General features: G+C 36.1%; 1 long non-coding RNA gene across 1 annotated transcript in view; it reads right to left on the bottom strand.

The window, feature by feature from the left end:
• Positions 1 to 3,050: 3,050 nt before the first annotated feature.
• Positions 3,051 to 20,120, bottom strand: part of LOC124107198 (uncharacterized) — a 54,178-nt gene continuing 37,108 nt past the window's right edge. Inside the window, exon 3 of the long non-coding RNA XR_006856317.1 lies at positions 3,051 to 3,106. This is a non-coding gene — a long non-coding RNA (uncharacterized LOC124107198). The remainder of the gene's footprint in view (positions 3,107 to 20,120) is intronic.

Here is a 20,120-nt window from a genome sequence, read left to right as displayed (position 1 = left end):
CAAAAAAAACCTCACAATTATATTTATACTATGTAAGAGATCCATTTAAGAATCACCTCACGTGGCTGGGGGGGGGGGGGCTCACAAATGTGAAGACTGCGGGGCAGAGGAACAGGCTGAAGCCCCAGCCAGGGTTGATGCTGCAGTCTGATTGCAGTGAACCACAAGTGGACTGTTTCAGATAAGAGAATATTTTTATGTTTTGATTAAAATGAGATTACAAGGGTGAAAAAATTGTCAAGGAGCATCAAACTAGTCACTTAAGAAGGGACATATTTTATTGTATGTAAATGAAATTCTAGTTGTAATAGCATTACTTTTTAAAGTAATATCCACTTATTGTAACATGTCAGAGTATAGAAGTATATACAAAAAATAAAATAAAAAATTTCAAACCCCACCCCACCAAAATCCAATTCCCTGAAGTAAACAAGAGTTAAGAGAGTCCTCTCTGATGACCTCCTTGACACCACTCTATTCTTCTTCTTAACTAGCTTTCTGCTTGTTCCTCAATGGCAGTTCTAACTGTCTGGCCACCAAAGAGCAGGACTCCTCAGGATTCTGTCCTCAATTCTTTTCCTGTTCTGTTGTATACATTTTTATTGCTTGATCTTACATGCATTTACTTCCTCTATTCTAAAGCTAATGTCAGACAGAGTCTCTTTCTGAATGCTGACAACTTCTTCTCCCTAAGGTCCAACAGGAAAAGGAGTGAACTGTCATCTTCACCTACACCCGCCCCTCACCCTCCTTCACTTCCTTCCTGTTTAAAGACACCATTGCTCACTGATCCCCCTTGCAGGAAGTGGGAGGTCAATCCAAAATACAATGGACAAAGAGCAGTAGTAAACTTTTGGATTCACAGCTTTAGTTTTAAGGAAAAATAGCGTAATGGGTAGAAGGAGAACAAGTCCTGCATTCACTGCACACTGCCCAGCTTCCTTCTGGCAAATGTTTCCTTGGCCTGAGAGAAATGACCTTGTTGATTTCACCTGAAACAACCCGACATGTTGCCCCCACTAGTCTGTGAAGGGAAGGAGTGAAAAGGAAATGTCCACACATTTGATGCCCACCTGGACCCCACGAGCTGACATCCAGGACAGTTTCTCTCCAGCTCCATCATCCATTGCAAGGCCATGTAAATAATCTCTGAGTTGAATTTTGGGATACAGTCCCCACATAATCAATCCAGATCTTTTACTCCAATGTTGCTGGGAGGTATTATTTCTAGGAAAAGTACCTCACAATTGAGAACTGAATCGAGATCCTCCATCCCAGGATTTCTGACAGCAGGTCCTGCCAAGCCTTCACCCTACATTCGTCTCTAAATGTGGCATGCCCACCTGTGTTCCAACTTCTGCCCCATTCACTTTCTCAGCAAAAAATGTACTCTTTACCCATTCCTACACACCAAGAAAACTTCCTATTTTTTTTTTACTTTAGTACCACTGGAATTCATTTTATGCCTTCTGTACGCTAGTTACCTATAAAATATCTTATTCTCTATCACCTATGGGATATCTTTGCTTTAATTGTCTTGTATTTTGTATAACTTTTATATCCAGGGCTCAGCATAGGTTTTTCTCAACGTTGGTACTGTCAACATTTTGGGCCCAAATAATTCCTCATTTTGAGAGGCTCCCCTGTCTGTTTGGGGGTTTTTCATAGCATCTGTGTCCTCTGCCACTAAATGGTAATCCTCCCACATCATAATCATGACAATCAAAATTTTCCAGTGTCTCCTGTGGGCAAATATCACCCTTGTTGAAAACCATTGGCCTAACCCACATCCTGGCACAAAGAAATATATGGAATTAATAACAGCATATATTGTTTATTAGGTGTTGCAAGCAATGGCAGGAAAGTGTAGAAGTCAACACATCATCGCATAGTTAGCCAAATAGGAGGAGGTAGACAGAGGGAGAAGGCAAACAGGCTACAGTGATAGGGCCTACAGAAACAAAAGAGGGTTGGCAAAGCAGAAACATCAATGTGTCCTCTCCTCAGAAGTCCAAACTTGTAAAGAGCAGAGCTAGACTTTGAACCTTGGTTTATATGCTTAATCAGGAAGATGATTATGTATATTCCCCCATGTAAACCTGATCAGGCCATGGGAAGGCATATTCCAAACAGAGCAGGAATATGCTCCAATATTTTCATGTAAAATGCAAATAGATCTCACTGGCTCATGAAGGTGAACAATGGATTGGGATTTCCCCAAAATTGATTGCTGCCCTCCTGGAGAACTGGGAAGGAATAATGAACACTCCACTTTATTGGAATAGAAATGAAATAGAACCTCACATCTTCCCATATCTGGATTTGGTCACCAAGATTTGGAAGACATATGTGGAAACAGCACAGTAGGGTTTGTATTTGAATGGGCAGGGTTTTTAGGGCAAGTCAAATGTACTTTTGCACTAAAATAAAAAACATGTGAGCATCATAATGGAAATGCAGAAATCATAAATAGCAAAGCTAATGCCAACACAGCAGCAGTACAAAAGATCAGCAAAGAGGCATGACTGAGTGTTAAAAATAAAATAGGTTCTGAAGAGACACACTGAATATAGGAATTTTTTGTTTTGTTTTTTAAAGCCAGTGTAACAAATGATGGTAATAGTAACTTTGGCAGGCTGCTGAAAAGCTCAGTATCTTAAAAAAAATGATTCTCTCTTTCCTAGCAAAAATAATATTAAAATGAAACTGGGATATTTATTTCCCTTTTTAACACAGCAGGGATCACTTACAGCAAATAAGCCTAGCAACACTCCAATGGAAGAACCACTGAAGCTGCTAGGAACTGACCATTGTCATTATCCACACAATGCATTAAGTGCTCAGAGCATGTCTAACCACAGTCTACCCAGGCTGCCTGCCTTCAGAGCTGTTTATTTTCCCCCATAAAATCACAAAAGATGTTATTAAACAGAAAGGGAACTCCTCAACGACTCCCACTCTCACCTCACCCTATGCCGACCCCTAATGCAGGAAAGAGAAAAGTGGACCCATAATGCAGCACAGCGACTAGGAGCCAGATGTGGAAGAACTTACCAATTAGACAGTTATTCAGCACCTGCATGGTGTCAAGGACTTGTATCAGGTTCTGTAAAATAAAACAGAGAAGTCAAACTATTTTTTTTTCTCGAGTTTACAAATTATTAACGAGGACGAGAAGCCCAAAAAGCAATTGTATGTTTCCAAAACAGGCTGCTTAGATCAGAGAGCAGAGGCAAGGAAGTCCATGGATCTTCAAGGGGCTCAATCAATGAAGGCTTTCAAGAAGAATGCTTAATTGTTAAAGGGTGTATGACAGACACTTAAAAGCAGAACAGACCCTTATCAACCTGAGAGAAAATTAGATTTAACAGTACTTGAAATCCAAGGGGTGAATTCAAGGGCATTGTATGGCTGCACTTGCTGCCTTGAGCAAGGGGCTCAATCTCCCTGTCTCACTTTTCTCATTTATGAAATGTTGCAACACTAATTTCTTTTTCATGGATTGTTTTCATAGATTGAAGTGTAGGTGAAATAATTCACCTTATGTGCAAATAAGCAGCATAGTTGTTACTATAATTACTATGGTGACTTCTAGAACAATACAGTAAAAACTACAGAGCAGAAGAAAATGCACCAAGCAGATACACAAATTTATCTTCTGCTGATAGTAGGATTAGGGGTGAATTGCTTTCCTTCTACTTTTCTGCATTTTCTACATTTTCTATAATGAGCATATATTACTTCATAATCAGTAAAAACATCAGCATTTAAAACAGATTTTAAATTTAAATTTATTGAATGAATTATTTGGCAGGAATAATAAATGTTAATACAACTCACATAATCAAGGTACTTTTGAATGTACTAATCCTTGATTATACTGAATACTTAAATGGTGTCAAACATGTCCTAGGTCACACAGAGAAATGGAAAAGTACTTTCCCGGTCCTCAGGTAGAGTGTTGTGAATAAATGTATTCTCTTCTCTGTGAAAGTCTAAATAAACTGCTGCTATGTAAATAGATATGCATAAAAAAAGATACTAGAGACCAACCAGATAGCGCTCCAGGATTGGACATTAGATGATATGAGTTCAAATCTTGATTCATACTCAGAAAATACTGATTGACTGCCTACTATGTGTTGGACATTTGTGGGCCACAGGGAATACAGCAGTATTCGTTCAAACAATCAATGTGATGCCTTAGACATGCTTTTTAACTCGTTTGTCCCTATGGTCTTAACCCTTTTAATGGGAAAGAGCCAGTGAGATAACATAATCAGAATCCAGTATAAGCAAGTACACAGCACCCTTCTGCACTGAAATTTTCCACCAATATTCAAACACGTGGTTAAATCTTCCATTTTAAAAATAATACTACGGTAATGATAACATTTCCGCAATACCACATCCCTTCCAATTACCAACTCATTTTTCTCCTACTTCTTACTTGCTCTCTTCAATTCTTCTCCTTCCATTCTCTTTTGAACCCACTCCAAACAGGCTTTCATCCAGGAAAATGCTTTTGTCAACAGGGCCTTAGATAGCAAATACTATGCCTTTGTGCAAATGCAAAAATGATGTTTCTTTGGATTGATGAATTAAAAATAGCTGTGCTTTCCAAGTAGTTGTTGCAGAGTAATTTACAAATTACAGTTACCAACAGCTGCGCTCTCTGAGTAGCTAGAGCAGAGCGCAGGGAACGTTTTAACACCACAGACCCATTCATATGAAAACTTGCATACAAGGCATAAGAGCATCCACAGCGTTACTCTTCATGACCAACAGTGGTTTCCCTGTAGTTAAGTAGTGGTTGATTCTCAGTCCTTATTTTACTTTGCAATACCAGCAAGATAATGCCTGAGTTTAATCTTCCCTCCACTTTGAAGCACCCCTTTAACAACACACCCCCTTTCGTTTTTTCCTTCTTGCTGGCTCCTCTTTCTCTCTCAGACCTCTTAACACTAAAGTGGCTGTAAAAGGCTAGGCTTTGGATATATTCTATTTTCTATCTGAAATAATCCCCTTATAGAACCAAGCTAATCTCAGGCATATGCTGATAGTGCCCAACTATGAAACTTCAGTCAGAATCCTTCCCATTAATTCCAGCTCCTGTATCCAACTGCCTCACAGCCATCTGCACTTGGATGTCTAATAGGCATTTCAAAGTGAGAAAGCCCAAAACCAGGTTCCTAATCCCCACCCTACCCCAATATGGCCTTCCTATTTTTCTGATTACTCAGGTTCCAAACCTTGAAGTAGCCCACAATTCCTTCTTTCTCTCATACTCCCTACCAATGAGCATTACTTTAAATATTGAACAACTTCTCACCAACTCTACAACTCACGCTTTGTCCAAACCACTACCAATATCCATATTTGTTAATTACTCCCTAACTCTTGAATTCACTTCTTTTCTGAGTTATTTTCTTTTCCACAGGAGTCAGTGTGGTCCTGTTACAATTTGTCAGATTGTATTACTGTTTATGTAAAACCTTCCAGTGGGATCCTACCAAACCCAGAGAAAAGGCCAGTGATCACAATTTCACACAAGCTTCTCCACCACACCTGGCTTGAGCTGTCTCTCTAACCTCACCTCCAACACCTGCCCCAACACACACAGTTCATTCCACTTCTGCCATGTTTGCCACTTCACACCAAGCACGCACACACACAACCTACTTCAGGGACTTTCTATTTGCTGTTACCGCCTGCAGAAATACTTTTCCCTCTGTTTCTTTTTCCTGAAATGTGTCTTTTCCCCCCAGAAAGCTCTCTTATTTACTCCTCTTCCAGACTAACCTTCTCATGATGCCTCCCTGACCACCATATTTATAACTATAACTATGTATTTCCTTCCCAACCTTATTAACTAAGAAATATATTTTAGTCATAACAGGGTCATAACAATTAGTAGAAATCTGATACTTGTTGATATAATACACAGATATCAACACAACATATAATACTTGAATAAACATTGTAATTATCAATAGTGACACAGCCCTTCACTTAAGGTCTGTCTGAAGATGAAGATGCAGAATGGGGAGAAGGTGAACTCAATGATGCTGGAGGGGGGACTGGCCATTCTCTAAAGTGGGACAAATGCCAACAGTGACATCGCAGAATACAAGAGCTATGAAAGTAAAGGCAGTACTAATTCTCATTTGTCAAATTTACCAAATTTTACTTAATTTGTTCCCAAACAAATCAGATTCAGGTGATTTTAAAAAATGTCCCTAAAGAAATTTATAAAGTTCAGAGAGATTTAATGAATTTAAGTGAAAAATTATAGTAATGATATATGCCTATATAGACATATTCAGGTTCATCGCTATCCCAAGTATCCTATTCTGCAAACATATACAGTTATGTATGGTCATTTGATCAGTTCCAGCCAATGGAGTGTGAACTGAGAGAACAAACACCCTGGGTTTCACCCTGCCAAGGCAGGTGTGCATGTAGCCTCATTTTGAAAAGACAAAGCCACAGGATCACAGGAGCCAGCACTAACAAGTCCTGTATAGAAGACATCAGCCAAAGAGGGTAATTGGGTCCTGCTCTATATTCTGCGTAACTTACACAGACTTTGCTTTCAAAGCCGCTGAAACATGAGGGTTGTTTGCAATGGAACTTATAACAGCTAACCTCTGTTAATACAATCCTACAAAGGTTTATGTAAGTCTGTGTGCAAATAAATGATACAGATTGAGAAAGTTACAATTGTATTATAAAACTGAAGGAGCAGTATGATTTATGGAGTGAGAAATGTTGATGAGATACAAAATATTCCACTATGAGAAAACACACAAGAGAGGCAATGGAAATATCTACCTAATAAAATGGTGCAATAAGTCCTAACAAAAAAATAGGGTTCCTTGAACAAGGCAGTATACTGAAGGGAAGTACTGACATGTAAATTCATCTCCTTGAGTATTTGTGTACATGTGTGTGGTATTCATCATCAACTTATCGATCCTTTCTCAGACATGGGTTATTGAAACACCATTTGTTTCACCCTAGGTTTCTAGTAATAACTTTAACCCTAGGTTTCTAGGAATCCACTGGATTTCTTAAACCTGTTCTCGCCCTAAAAGAACACCAGAACTTCTGGACGTCCAGCATTCCAAGCACAGGTTGCGGGAGATAGAAGTGCTACCTCAGGGGACAGCTCTGCCTAGTGACATTACTACATTCTTAATCCACTTTGTCCACCATGCCCTGATTCCATGTAAAAGCAAGCCTCTCGGAATTCCATGTAGTACTTCCAGTTCTAATGAGTACTACAATCCCCTCTGCTTTTCCACATCTTCAAACATCGATCTACCACTTTGCTAAACATCTTTTAATTTCTTTTTTCTTTCTGTTGCTGAATTCTAGTTTAATTCCAAATGTGATGGACATCATTATACAAAGTACATGTGTGAAAACTTGAATTGGAAGTCAACATACTTTATATACAAACAGAGATACACAACTCATGGTATGTATGTATATTAAGAATTGTGATGCAAAAAAAAAGAATAGAGTTACCTTATATTAGGTAGAGGAGGTAATGAAAGGAGGGGAAGGCAGGGGATGTGGGGATAAGAAATATAGTAGAAGGAAACAGACATTATTACTTTATGTATATATGTGATTATATGACCAATGTGATTCTACAATATTGCCGCAGTCTGGCTGGGCACAAATGCCGCAGTCTGGCTGGGCACACAATCACGAGCCACCACACAGCTTGTAGATTCAAACAGCAACTCTTTATTCCTGAACTCACACCAGCCGTCTACAATCACGTTCTGGGGAAATCCACGTTCTCTGCCCAAAATCACATCCACTGGGCTTCTATCTCCCAAAAAATACTGTCTGAATCCCGTGAGAACTCAAGGGGAACTCAGGCAGCAGGATACGCCCTATTCCCAGCAGGAATAATCTTAAACCTGGAACGCCCTAAACCTGATTATCCTAAACCGGGAACACCCTAATCCCGGATCCGCCCTGGTCCTTGAGCAAGGTCACCTAACTGCAATGTCACTGCAAAATGTCCTATTTCCACGAGTCCTTCCACTAAGCAACATGGGGTACCCTGGCAAGGAAATTGTCATACCTACTTGGCTAATGGCTCCCAGCAAATATATATACTCAGAAAAATGAGAAGTTATATCCCATCTATGATATATCAAAGTATATAAGTGCATTCTACTGTCATATGTAACTAATTAAAACAAATAAAAAATTAAAAAATAATTAAATAAAAATGCATTTGTTTCCATAGTGCCAGTTGAAAAAAAATAAGTTTTATTATTTTTTTCTGAAGATAGCATGACATTTTTCTTGGGCTGATTTTAAGAACTTTCTATTGGCATCAATTTGATTAGGACACAGTTAGCTGTTTTTCTTACATTTATTCTGCTTCGTGTTGTATTTGCTGTGTCTCTTGCATCTAAGTGTTGATGTCTTTTATCTACTATGGACAATTTTCAGTCATTATCTTTCAAATATTGCTCAGTCACTTTTGCCACCTCATCTTTAGCTGATACTCCAGTGACACATTTCTTTAAATCTTTTGTCCACATTCCCTAGGTCCTTTACTCTTTATTTGTGTTTCTTTTAGTTGTTCTGTCTCTGTTTCAGTTTGGGTCCTTTTTTTAATCAGTTTTTGAGTTCCATAATAATATCTTTGGCTTCATTCAAGTAGATGCTAAAATTAATTTGAAAGATTAAATATTTTCATTGTTAAATATTTAAATTTATGGATTCTAATTATTTAACGAATCCCTCTCTTATCCTGTCAATTTTATCTATTTATTTTACCTATATATAGTAATTGTATCATAATCTTCATCAACTGGATGTTTGAATATGGTCTATCTATTCCTGTTGATTTTTTCCTCAGTTATTGAGAATGTTTTTTGCCTTCTCACATGTCCTTCAATTTTAATTATGTATAAGATATCATCTATTAGATAAGCTGAAGCTAAAATAGATATGACTTTCTCCTACAAAGGGTTTGCCCTTGCCTGTGTTGCAGGTGTGATCATAGCAATTCTACCAGGAATTGAGCTCGATCATATCTATTTTTATTATTATTGTTTAGTAAAAAGCATTCTTCGTTTAGTTTCAAGTGTCTCCTGGAAATCTATCAGGTTTGTTGCATGCTCCTCCCTTCAGTGAAATTTTTTCTGAGAAGCATGGAGTTGTAAAAGACCTCCTCCTTTTCCTCTACCTCTTCCTGCCCCTCTTTCTCTCTAGTTCATCTTTACAAGACCCCCGCTCCATCCTATCAATCAGAAAACATTCAGTGTAGAAAACATGTCATGGTTTGGGTCTCTTAGATTCCAGTCTCTTGATCCCACTCAAGTGACCTCACCTCTACTGTTTTCCCAGAGAATCCTTACTTTGTGACAAGCACTTCCTCAGTTCAAATGCCCCATGGATCTTGTGAACGAAGTTCACCAAAAAAGAGTCCCCATCTCTAGATTTTAGTTCATTCATTTATCTTTTCTTCTTAAACTCTCCTATATTTGTAAAAGTATAAATTTATGAGTACTCTGTTTTTTATTTTCCCTAGATGTTATAACAGGAATTATAGTATTCCATACCTATGATATTATAACTTGTAAAAGTCAAGTTCTGTATTTAGGTTTTGAATTGTTTAAATCTAAACAAAGGATTTTATTTTGTTAAGCTTTAAGTCCACTTTTCAGACTTTTGAATATTAATTGTTATTCAAAACATAGGAAATCAATTCCAGTTTTGTTTCCATTTTTTGACTAGCATTTAAGTAATCATCCAATCAATGAATTAACTAGAACTAAGTTATTTTGACTAGGTAAAACTACAAATATATCTAGTGAAATACAAAATGTTTTTAAATTAATAAGTACCAATTAATGCTCTTTAATTAAATATTCAACCACTTGATGGATCTTCTCCATCATTTTATTTGAGTTAGACCTTCATCTGCAAGACAGATTGTCAATGGACATGACAAGAGAAAAGATACACTAAGATGAATTGTAGTAAGCTTACTTTTCCTTAAAATATCTTAAAGAGTGTTATTCAGAAGTTGATAGTTTAAAAGTTAAAACTATAACTCCTAATAGTTGTAATAGTATCTTAGAGGTGATAATAAATTATTCACAAATTTTAAAATCATTTTAGCTGAGTAGATAAAGCATCCATGTTAAATTTTAAAGCATGACTCACTGAAGAGAATACAGGTTTCAGATCTGAGCCATATACGAAATTATAATAAAAGAAATGAATACATAAAAGAAAGATGCTCTGAAAGTGGTATTTGTGAGAAAATTATTAAGAGGCAGTTTTCATCTACACAGATATCTCTCCTTTAGTTCCAGTAAGTCATATGCCAATGTTGCTTAAATTTAAGATCCTTTCTCACTACTAGATAGTGAAATTGTTTATCAAATCACAATCAAAATTTCTAAAAAGAAAAATTAGTTAAGAGGCTATATCAAAGAATTTCTCTTATAAATGGTTTAGGGAAATGTGCTTTATTATATAGACAGATATACAGATGCAAAAAACCATATACACCTACATACAAAAAGGTATGGTGGTAAGAAAAAAACATTTAATATGAATTGTAGTAAAAAAAAAAAAATGAAAGTATATCTCAGGTGAGGTCATGGGCTACACATAGCAATTCATCCAGAACAAAGAATAAGATGCCTGGCACTAGATCCACCCACCAAAGCAGACCAGGTGCTGGTAAACAGACCCAACCTAGGTGAGCAAGCTTGCCATTTCCTAATATACATACTGACAACTATTCATATACATCCATCCATCACCACTGAGAGAGACCGCCACACTGCCATACCTATTCCCTAACTAGATTATAGAAGAGTTAGCCATTCCCCACATTCACCCATTTGGTCATGGTCCCCATTAGAGTACTATCTTGGCTATTTTTTAGTCTCTAATTCCACTTTTTATCTAACCTTTTTGAATCTGACAACTTGGATTTTTGTTGCTTGTTTACACACAAATCACTTTATTTCTTTGATCTCCCTTGGACGTATTGATTGGCTCTTGGTCAATTCCTTAGGTGAGACCCCAGTCTCTTAAGAATTCTCTATTCATCAAACACTTTCCATTGATCCACAGAGACTATGGGTAGGGAAAATCTTATCCTCACCCACTACTGACATTTCTTCCTTTACAGAGATGCCCCCACATACTGAAATATTAGGTCTGGTTTCCACAACTGTGACCAATCCCATTCATAGCTTAGGCCTTGAAGCAACAATCTAATTTCATTAGATTAATGAAATATAAATTAATTTTAAAAGTTTATCAATCTAAGCTGCCTAAGCTTAGATTCCATCTTAGATAACAATCTAAGATGAAAAATCAGCAAATTCCCTGTTAATTACATATAGCTTTAAAAAAACTTACATCCTAGCAGCTGGAGCAGACCAACAGAGACAAAGCAAGGCAGATAAAGTTTGTGTATGAATTTGGGATAGAATAATAAGAGAAAAGGTAGAACAGGTTAGCTTCTGGCACCTAATCAGACTGGGATCCAGAGCAGAATCTTAGTGTCATGCAGTGTACCACACAACCAATGCAGATAGTAGAACATGGAACTTGGGTCCAGTTCTGATATGGGTCTTCCTATAAGGATGGTCTTTCGAGGAAAGTTCTATGACTCAGGGAAAGTGTAAAAACAACAGAGAGTCAGTTGAACAAGAATCTAGAAGTCATCAATTCAGTTAGGGTTACAACTCTAACAAGAGGCATAGTTCCCTATCAAAGGTAGATAAACACTAGATCAGAGCTCCTTCACAATTTACCTGCCTCTGCCTAAAACCCAGATTACACCAAGAACAAACACTTACATAGACCATAGGTTATAAATCCAGAAGGCCAAATTATGTTGTTATTAAGCTGGTGGGGGTGATGGTGGCAGATAGCTAGCTAGCTAGCACAGACCAGGGAAATAAGTCAAGTGTTAAAGGAACAGAGATATGACATTTTTCTGAAATGAGTTGCCAAGAAGTTGGATAGGTGGAAGAAAATAATTTGTTGCTTCAAGACAAAGAAGTGAAAGAGAAAAGAATGTGTAAAGTAACTGTGTTCAATGCTTGCTCCAGGACCAAGCAGTGCTGATGAGCAGATGCTGGGTCCAATATCACCTATATTATTGTGTTGAGCAGAACTCTTAGGTGCTGTGATCATGCAATGAATGCAAAAGGAGATTGGGAACTGAGCTAATTAATAAGTCAACAATCAATACAGATTAAGGTGAGAGTCAGCCTGTGAAAACTGGAGAGAACAGAAAGAACAGATGCTGACATAAAAGATAGTAACATCCAGTCTTGATATTATAGATTCCCCCATGGGGCTCCAGAACTACTATGAAAAATGTTCAGATCCATATGTACTCTGAGCATTTTCAAATGATAAAATGCTGTCCTGCATCACTATCACTTTCAAATACATGGAGGTTCGATTAGATTAATGAAATATAAATTAATTTTAAAAGTATATCAACTTAATTGGTTATGTATTTCTCACCATTGTGAATACCAAAATATAACTATCAAATGTTGCTCTAAAATTTGTTTGATATTATAAAACATTCCTCATAGTCACATAGGCTGAGATTTAATATTTCAGAAGCAAAAATAGAGGCAATATCATCAAAAAGAGAAAACAAATAGAACTAGGGGTAGGTTGAAGAGGAGAGGTGGGGGAGGCAGTGTAGTAAGGTAGATCGAACACAGTCCTGTCATTAGTTCAGATCCCCTCTGCATTATTTTCTAGCTGTGGAGTCTTGGGCAAATTATTCTTTTCTATAGATGGTTCAGCAACAATAAAACTGATATAACCCAAATTTAGAGTGTTGTTGCAAGGATTAATAACAAAATATGCAAGGATGTTGGGAGTGGGTGTGTAATTTGTTTTGGCCAATAGAACACAAGCAGAAGTTACAGTGTGTGGGTTTCGAGTCAGGGTCTTTGTCCTCCTGTGAGTCACCATGATAAGAGCATGCCCTGGTTGCTGCTGGTCCAAAAAGAGTGTGAAGCCATATGAAGCAGATTTTAAATCAACAGCCCAATCAACTAGCAGCTATGTGAGAATGAAATTTGCTTGTTCAGATAAACACTGAGTTTTAGACTGCTTTGTTATACATTGTTGTATATTAACAAAATATTGTTGGATCAGTATGATGGTAGTATGACTTAATATCTAGCAAGACAATACACACCTATTATTTTTCATATATTTTAGCTATAATCAGATGTATATTCAGTCATATGAAGTTTAACATCACCTACAATTGAAAGGTTAAGAAAAACATAAATTTAAGTTGCCATTTATAATTATACCACATTCCTAATTTATTCAGATCTTGCTTTGTTTTATAAAATGGAATATTTTATACTTTTCTTTAAATGAATCCTTTATCACATAGTTTGTCACTATTGGAAATGGGCTCTTTTCCCATTTCTGTTTCTAGCTTGCTATTGGCAGTAAAGATAAAGCTAATAAGTTTTTTCACGTTAGCCTTATATCCAGCTACCTAATCATATTTCCATATTAAACCTACAAATTTTCTCAAGTTATTCCTTTCTAGCTAACTAATCCTATAAGTGGAATAAAAATAATCGTATCTCTCTTTCTTATAGTAGTTATTGAATTTATTTCCACTTTCTTGTCTTATTGTGGTCAATGTGATGAATGCAAAGTCTTGGTGACAACATTATGGAGGGCAGCATAACATCAGCTAAGAGGAAGAGATAAAGATAAACATTATTGAAAAAAATTATTATACTAGTAAATGTAAAAGGACTTAGCAATGCTAGAGTTAAGCTACATATCATTATAGACAAAAAAAACTTTAACAAAAAGATATTTTGTGGTATATCACTAAGAGATCTAGTGAAGATTTCAGATAGCCTACTAAAACATCCAGGTGGAAAAGCACCTTTGCTCCCCTAGCACCTGAATTTTCATTTTTGATAATATCTTTCACTTGAAGCAACACTATATTTGGGGGTAGGGAACAAAACCAAGATGGGTCTGAAAAATATTGCTAACAAACAAGGGTACTTTAAAAATGCCTGAGTAGTGGCAATAACACAAAGGAATTTCTAAAGGGGTTACACTGGCCAGCTATAATAACGTGAGCATCAGAAGGAAAATAAAAAAAAACAGAGCCATAATGATAATCAACATGAAAAGTAGAAAAGTAAATGTAGTAAGAATTGACTGACTTACATGGTTTTAATGAGAGAGGAGTATTGATTTGTATAGGCATTCTGTTCTGTTTATTCTATAAAGTATATGTCTGTAGAGAACTCACATTTTCTTTATGAGTTAAGTAGAATGGATAGAAAAAACTAGAAATACACAGAATAGCTGGGTCAAATGGTGGTTTCATTTCCAGATATCCAAAGAATCTCCATACTGCTTTCCATATTGGCTGCACCAATTTGCAGTCCCACCAGCAATGTATGAATGTGCCTTTTCCACCACATCCTCACCAACACTTATTGTTGTTTGTCTTTATAATAGCTGCCATTCTGACTGGAGGGAGATGATATCTTAGTTTTGATTTGCATTTATCTAATTGCTAGAGATGATAAACATTTTTTCATATATTTGTTGAGTGAGTGTATATCCTTTTCTGAGAAGTGTCTGTTCCAGTCCATGGCCCATTTATTGATTGGGTTATTTCTTTTTTTGGTGCTTAGCTTTTTGAGTTCTTTATATACCTTAGAAATTAGTGCTCTCTCCTCTATACTCAAAGAATTTAAAATCAGCATACTACAGGGACACAGCCACATTAATGTTTATAGCAGCATAATTCACAATAGCTAAACTGTGGAACCAATCTAGATGCCCTTCAGTAGATGACTGAATTTTAAAAATGTGGCATATATACACAATGGAATATTACTCAGCAATAAAAGAGAATAAAATTATGGCATTTGCAGGTAAATGGATGGCGTTGGAGAAGATAATGCTAAGTGAAGTTAGCCAATCCCAAAACAACAAATGCCGAATATTTTCTCGGATATAAGGAGGCTGATTCATAGTTGGGTAGGAAGGTAGAGCATGGGAGGAATAGACAAACTCTAGATAGGGCAGAAGGGTGAGAGGGGAAGGGAGGGGGCAGGAGGTTAGCAAGGATAGTGGAACGTGATGGACATTATTATCCAAAGTACATGTATGAAGATATGAATTTGTGTGAACATACTTTATATACAGCATGTAGTTGGACTGAAGGCTGTGATTTATTACAGCCAAAGGATACCAAGCACAATTGGCAGAAGGGAAAAGCACAAGGGGAAAATATGAGGGGAAATCAAGAATTCCAAGAGTTTTATTACATTGTAAGTTTTTATCTAGAGATATAAAAAATTGTGCTGTATGTGTATAATAAGAATTGTAATACATTCCGCTGTCATTTTTTTAAAAATCAATTAAAATTTTTAAAAAATAGTAGAGGTTAATTTTTGTCTCAGATGTCTATTTTAATCTCTGCCTTCAAGATTTTTATTAGAAAAACACAGTTGAAGGCGTATCATTAAGATTTGTGTATTTTTCATAAAAAGAAAAAAAAAGGAATACACAGAATATAGGAGAGAATCTAGCGCCCCCCCCCCCCCCGCAATGGGCATTGCCTATATGAAAAAAAAAATTACATAGCTTTTGAGGAATATTTAAAAAATAAACAAGGGAAAAAGCATACCACATTTCATTTAAAAGAAAGAATCAATACTTCAAAAGTGCCATTGTTCTCAATGTAGTCTGTAAATCTATTATGAACTCAATAAATATAAAGGTTGTTTGGGTTTATTTTGTTTTGATGGATCAGGTAATATAGTTCTAAATTTCATAATGAAATTTCTTTTAAAAATAAATAATTTTGCAAGTATATTCCTGCCACATACTACAACAAACTGTGAAGCAATACACTTAAAAGTTTCAAAAGTACTAGAAAATACGTAAATCATAAAAATGCCTCATAAATTATATTGTATTTCAAATTACAGATAAATTATTCATGAATTATACTGGTAATAGTTTTTAAAATCATAAAATTTGATCCCAAGTACCTGTAAATGAATAATTTTTAAAGATTATATATGAAATTTTATAATATTAGAAACCTCATAAAACATTCCATAACAAGTTAAGGGATTCCTTCTCTGCCTGGATTTCTGGAATTTTTTTTTCTTTTTTTTTTTCCTGTGGATGCTGTATAATTTTCATGAATAATTTTTTTCAGGGTGTTATTTTAGTTTTGACTTTTTTTTGCGTGAGATCAAACAACTTTATTTATGTAATTCAGCATATTTATATGGTGAATGTTTCTAGATTTCCTTTCCTATTTCACTTCTCTCACTTCTGCTGAAATTTAGTCATAATTTACTAGCAATTTAATACATTTGGATAGTTGGTTTGCAAATTATTTTCTTAGATCTATTATGTCTATGATTATGAGTAACACTGGTCTATGATTTTCTTTTTTCATGCTGTGTATGGTTTGTAAATCAAGATTACACTCATCTAAGAAAACAAGTAGCAAAATATCTTTTTTTTTCTATTTTTAGAGGATTTAATATGAAATTGGAATAATCTGTCCACTATCTGGTAAAAGATACCTGTATAACCATCTGGATTTCATTTTTCTTTCAGGAAAATTTTAGGTTCCACTTGGATTTCTTTAATAATACAGGGGATTATTCTGACTTTCTACTTCATCTTGAGTAAGTTTTGGAAAATTATTTCTGTACAATTGTCAATTTCAAGTTCTTTACTCTTCCATAACGTAACATTCCACCTAAAAAATCTAGAGGATTAAAACAACACAATAATTTATTGCACTCACTAATCTGCAATTTGGTAGCGTTTAGTTGAATGGCTTGTGTCTGTTCCACATGGCATTAGCTCGGGAACCTACAAAAGCTGAGTGGTCCACGTCCAAGATGGTTCATTCGCATGGCTGTTATGGGACCTGAACCTGCTCTGTTGGAATGGAGCCTCAATTATTCTCCATAAAATTGCTTGGATTCAATAAAGCAAGGTGGATTGGTTCCATTCATAAATGTTCCAAGAGACAGGAAATGGGAGCAGCCAGTCTCCTATGTCTGAGTCCAGAAAATAGAGCACCCCATTATTTCTCCATATTCTACTGGTAAACCAATCTCAGGGCCCTAACTAAATTGAGAGCCACAGATATAAATGTCTTGAGAGGAATGTCAGGGGATCTTCAGTCTATCACATCAACTTACTTGTATAAAATTATGGATAGTTTTATTACCTTGTAAGTATTTATCCTGTTTGTAGGACATATCTATTTTTATTCCTATTAGTATCTGTTTCTTCCTTTTTTTTCCTTAGGCTTTCCAAATAATTATCTTATACTTTTATTCATAAAATCAAATCAAATTTTAGCTTACTTGATATCTGCATTATAGTTGTGTTATTTCATTAATCTCTATTTTTTCATTGCTTCATTTCAGGTAGTTTAAGATTAATGTCTCTAATTATCCCAACTTATTTTTTGTTGACTTTCATTTAATGCAAACATTTAAGGTGATGTATTTTTCTTTAAGTAACTACAGAAAAGAGATAACACAGCAGACCTGACCAATATCCTCTGAAAAGCATGTTTACAGGGTTGGATTTGCAGGCATCTAGGAATTTGAACTTTGAGAAAGTTCCTACCATTAATTGGTAATGGTGACTCATTGTGCCTAAGTTGTACAAACAATAGAGTTTATTCTGAGCACCTGCTTTCCTTAGGCGATCCTGAAATTAGGGTACTCATTTTACCCAGTCCCCAAAATAACCCTGGGCATTTATTCTCCAATGTGATTCTCTGATTGGCAACATTTCACATGCATTGTCAGGATTTGCTGCTGGTGAACTAAGCATGTATCATGTGACTCCAATGTGAAAGAACTCTTGGGATTCTTGATTTCCTCTCATATTTTCCCCTTGTGCTTTTTCCCTCTGTCAATTGTGCTTGGTATCCTTTGGCTGTAATAAATCACAGTCTTAAGTCCAACTACATGCTGCATCCTGTGAGGTCTCCTATCAGATTATCTTGGTGACTCTGGACACAATAACACCTTAGCTACACCCTACACATTTTGATAGGCAGTTGATCCATAATGACTACTTTCAAATCTCCAATATGAACTTTCTCATGGACCCACTATTTATATTTAGAAAGATGTTTTAACTACCTCCTTTTACTCTTTCAAATGTTTTTATTATAAATTTCTAACTTATTTGTATTTGTTGTCAGAGAGCTGATATATAATAGTCTCTCTTTGGTAAATTTTTGAGATTTGCTTCCAGGTCAAATGTATGTTCAGTTTTCATGAGATATTCTGTATTCTTGACAAAAAAAATGTATATTGTCAAATCATTAGTTGTAGTAATATGATCATGTGCACAAATTATAAGATAGGAACTTCAGAGAGGACAAGTTACTCAAAGAGAGCTCCCTGCTGGGTTACTTAGAAACAAAGGGCCCCTTTTAGTACTTTCTAGGTATTTCAAGTGAGAAGTAGTTTAATACGGGAACTTGCCTATGTTCTTATGTGAATTTCCAAGCAGTATTCCTCCAAATAATGCACAATCACAACAGTGGGAAGTTAGACTCTATGTATGTGTGCCAAAATACATTCTACTCTCATGTGTAACTAAAAAGAACACATGAAAAACTTTTTTTATAAGTTCAATATAGGGAATTAGGTACCTCCTAAAGAATTAGTAGTTCTAAGAGACCAAAGGTCAGAGAAAATCTCTGCTAGTTTTTAGGACACCAGGACACTACAGAAATGACTGCAAACTATCAAGATGATCTCAGCTTTCTATATCCCTGAGATGTGTGTTTCATAGAAAGCCCAGATGCATGTATTGTCTGCCCAAGGCCACTCATACCACTGTCTTCTGAGCAGAAAAGGCTCTGCTGCTCCTCTTTTCAATGTGTCAGAAGACTGCTTCTCAAGGCACAATCTAAACCAGAAATCTCAGGACAAGGAATTATAGGAAATATGCTTGTTACATTTCCTGTTGCTGATAGAAAAGAGAAAACCCTTAAAGAGGTAGACATGAACACCTGATCAAAACACAAGAAAGGGAAAGAGCAAAACAGCACACTCCATGTAGCAAAGTGTAGCAATTAAAAGAGTAGAACACACTGATAATACAGCATCCTGACACAAAAGGAAGTGGCTGGTAAAGTCAGAGCTTTCTCTGCATCCTTCCTGTAATCAGATGCCCCATAACACTCCAGCTCAGTGACAGTGTTACCCTCGGGGTACAAAATTTAGAACACAATGCTTTAGGATTCCTTGGCTGTGTTATGAGATGAGCCAGGCATGTCAACACTCCATTCATCCCAGCTCACGGCTTCCTGTAGCCTCTTGATACATAACTATGAATGATAAAGTAGCTTCACTTAAAAACAAACCAAGAAGAGCTGTCTTTTCCTAGAAATTGATTCAAAGCCAAAGGAGTACACATGGCTTAGAGAGCTGGGGTTAGTTTCCACTGGACCCTCCTTGTCACATTTGCATAGGACACAACGCCAGCAGGCTTCAGTCCCAAAAAACAAGTTTATTAATTTCATAGCTCAAATTATCTCTACTCTTACTGATTTGGGGCTAGTGTATTTACCCATCAGTGGAAGAGAAAAGTTATCTTTCAGCATGATGTGGATTCATTGTTTTCTTATCATTTTGTCAGATTTATATATTCTAAAGCCACCAGGTACATATCTCCCTAGTGAATGAATATTTCATCAATTTATGCTGGTTCTATTTATCTCCAGTAACACTTGGTTGTTTTTTTGTTTGGGTTTTTGTCTTTTCCCCTAGAGTCTACTTGATCTAAGACTAAAATGAGCACACCAGCTTGCTTTGAATGGTATTTGCATGGCAACTCTTTTTCTATCTCATAACTTTTCAACTTTCTTTGCTCTTATATTTCAAAATTATGCCTTATAAGTAGTATACAGCAAGATTCTGTGGAATTTTTATTTGGTTTGAAGATTCTCGTCTTTTACCTAGAAAGTTAGTGTGTTTACCATGATAGTTTATTTGCTTGGATTAATTTTTATAATA

This window comes from Marmota monax, unplaced genomic scaffold (genome assembly GCF_021218885.2).
Source record: "Marmota monax isolate L192 unplaced genomic scaffold, Marmota_monax_Labrador192_F-V1.1 WCK01_AAM20220418_F8-fsc00079, whole genome shotgun sequence".
NCBI lineage: Eukaryota > Metazoa > Chordata > Mammalia > Rodentia > Sciuridae > Marmota > Marmota monax.
The sequence above is the reverse complement of the archived record's forward strand: the minus strand, read 5'-3'. Positions and strand labels throughout refer to the sequence as shown.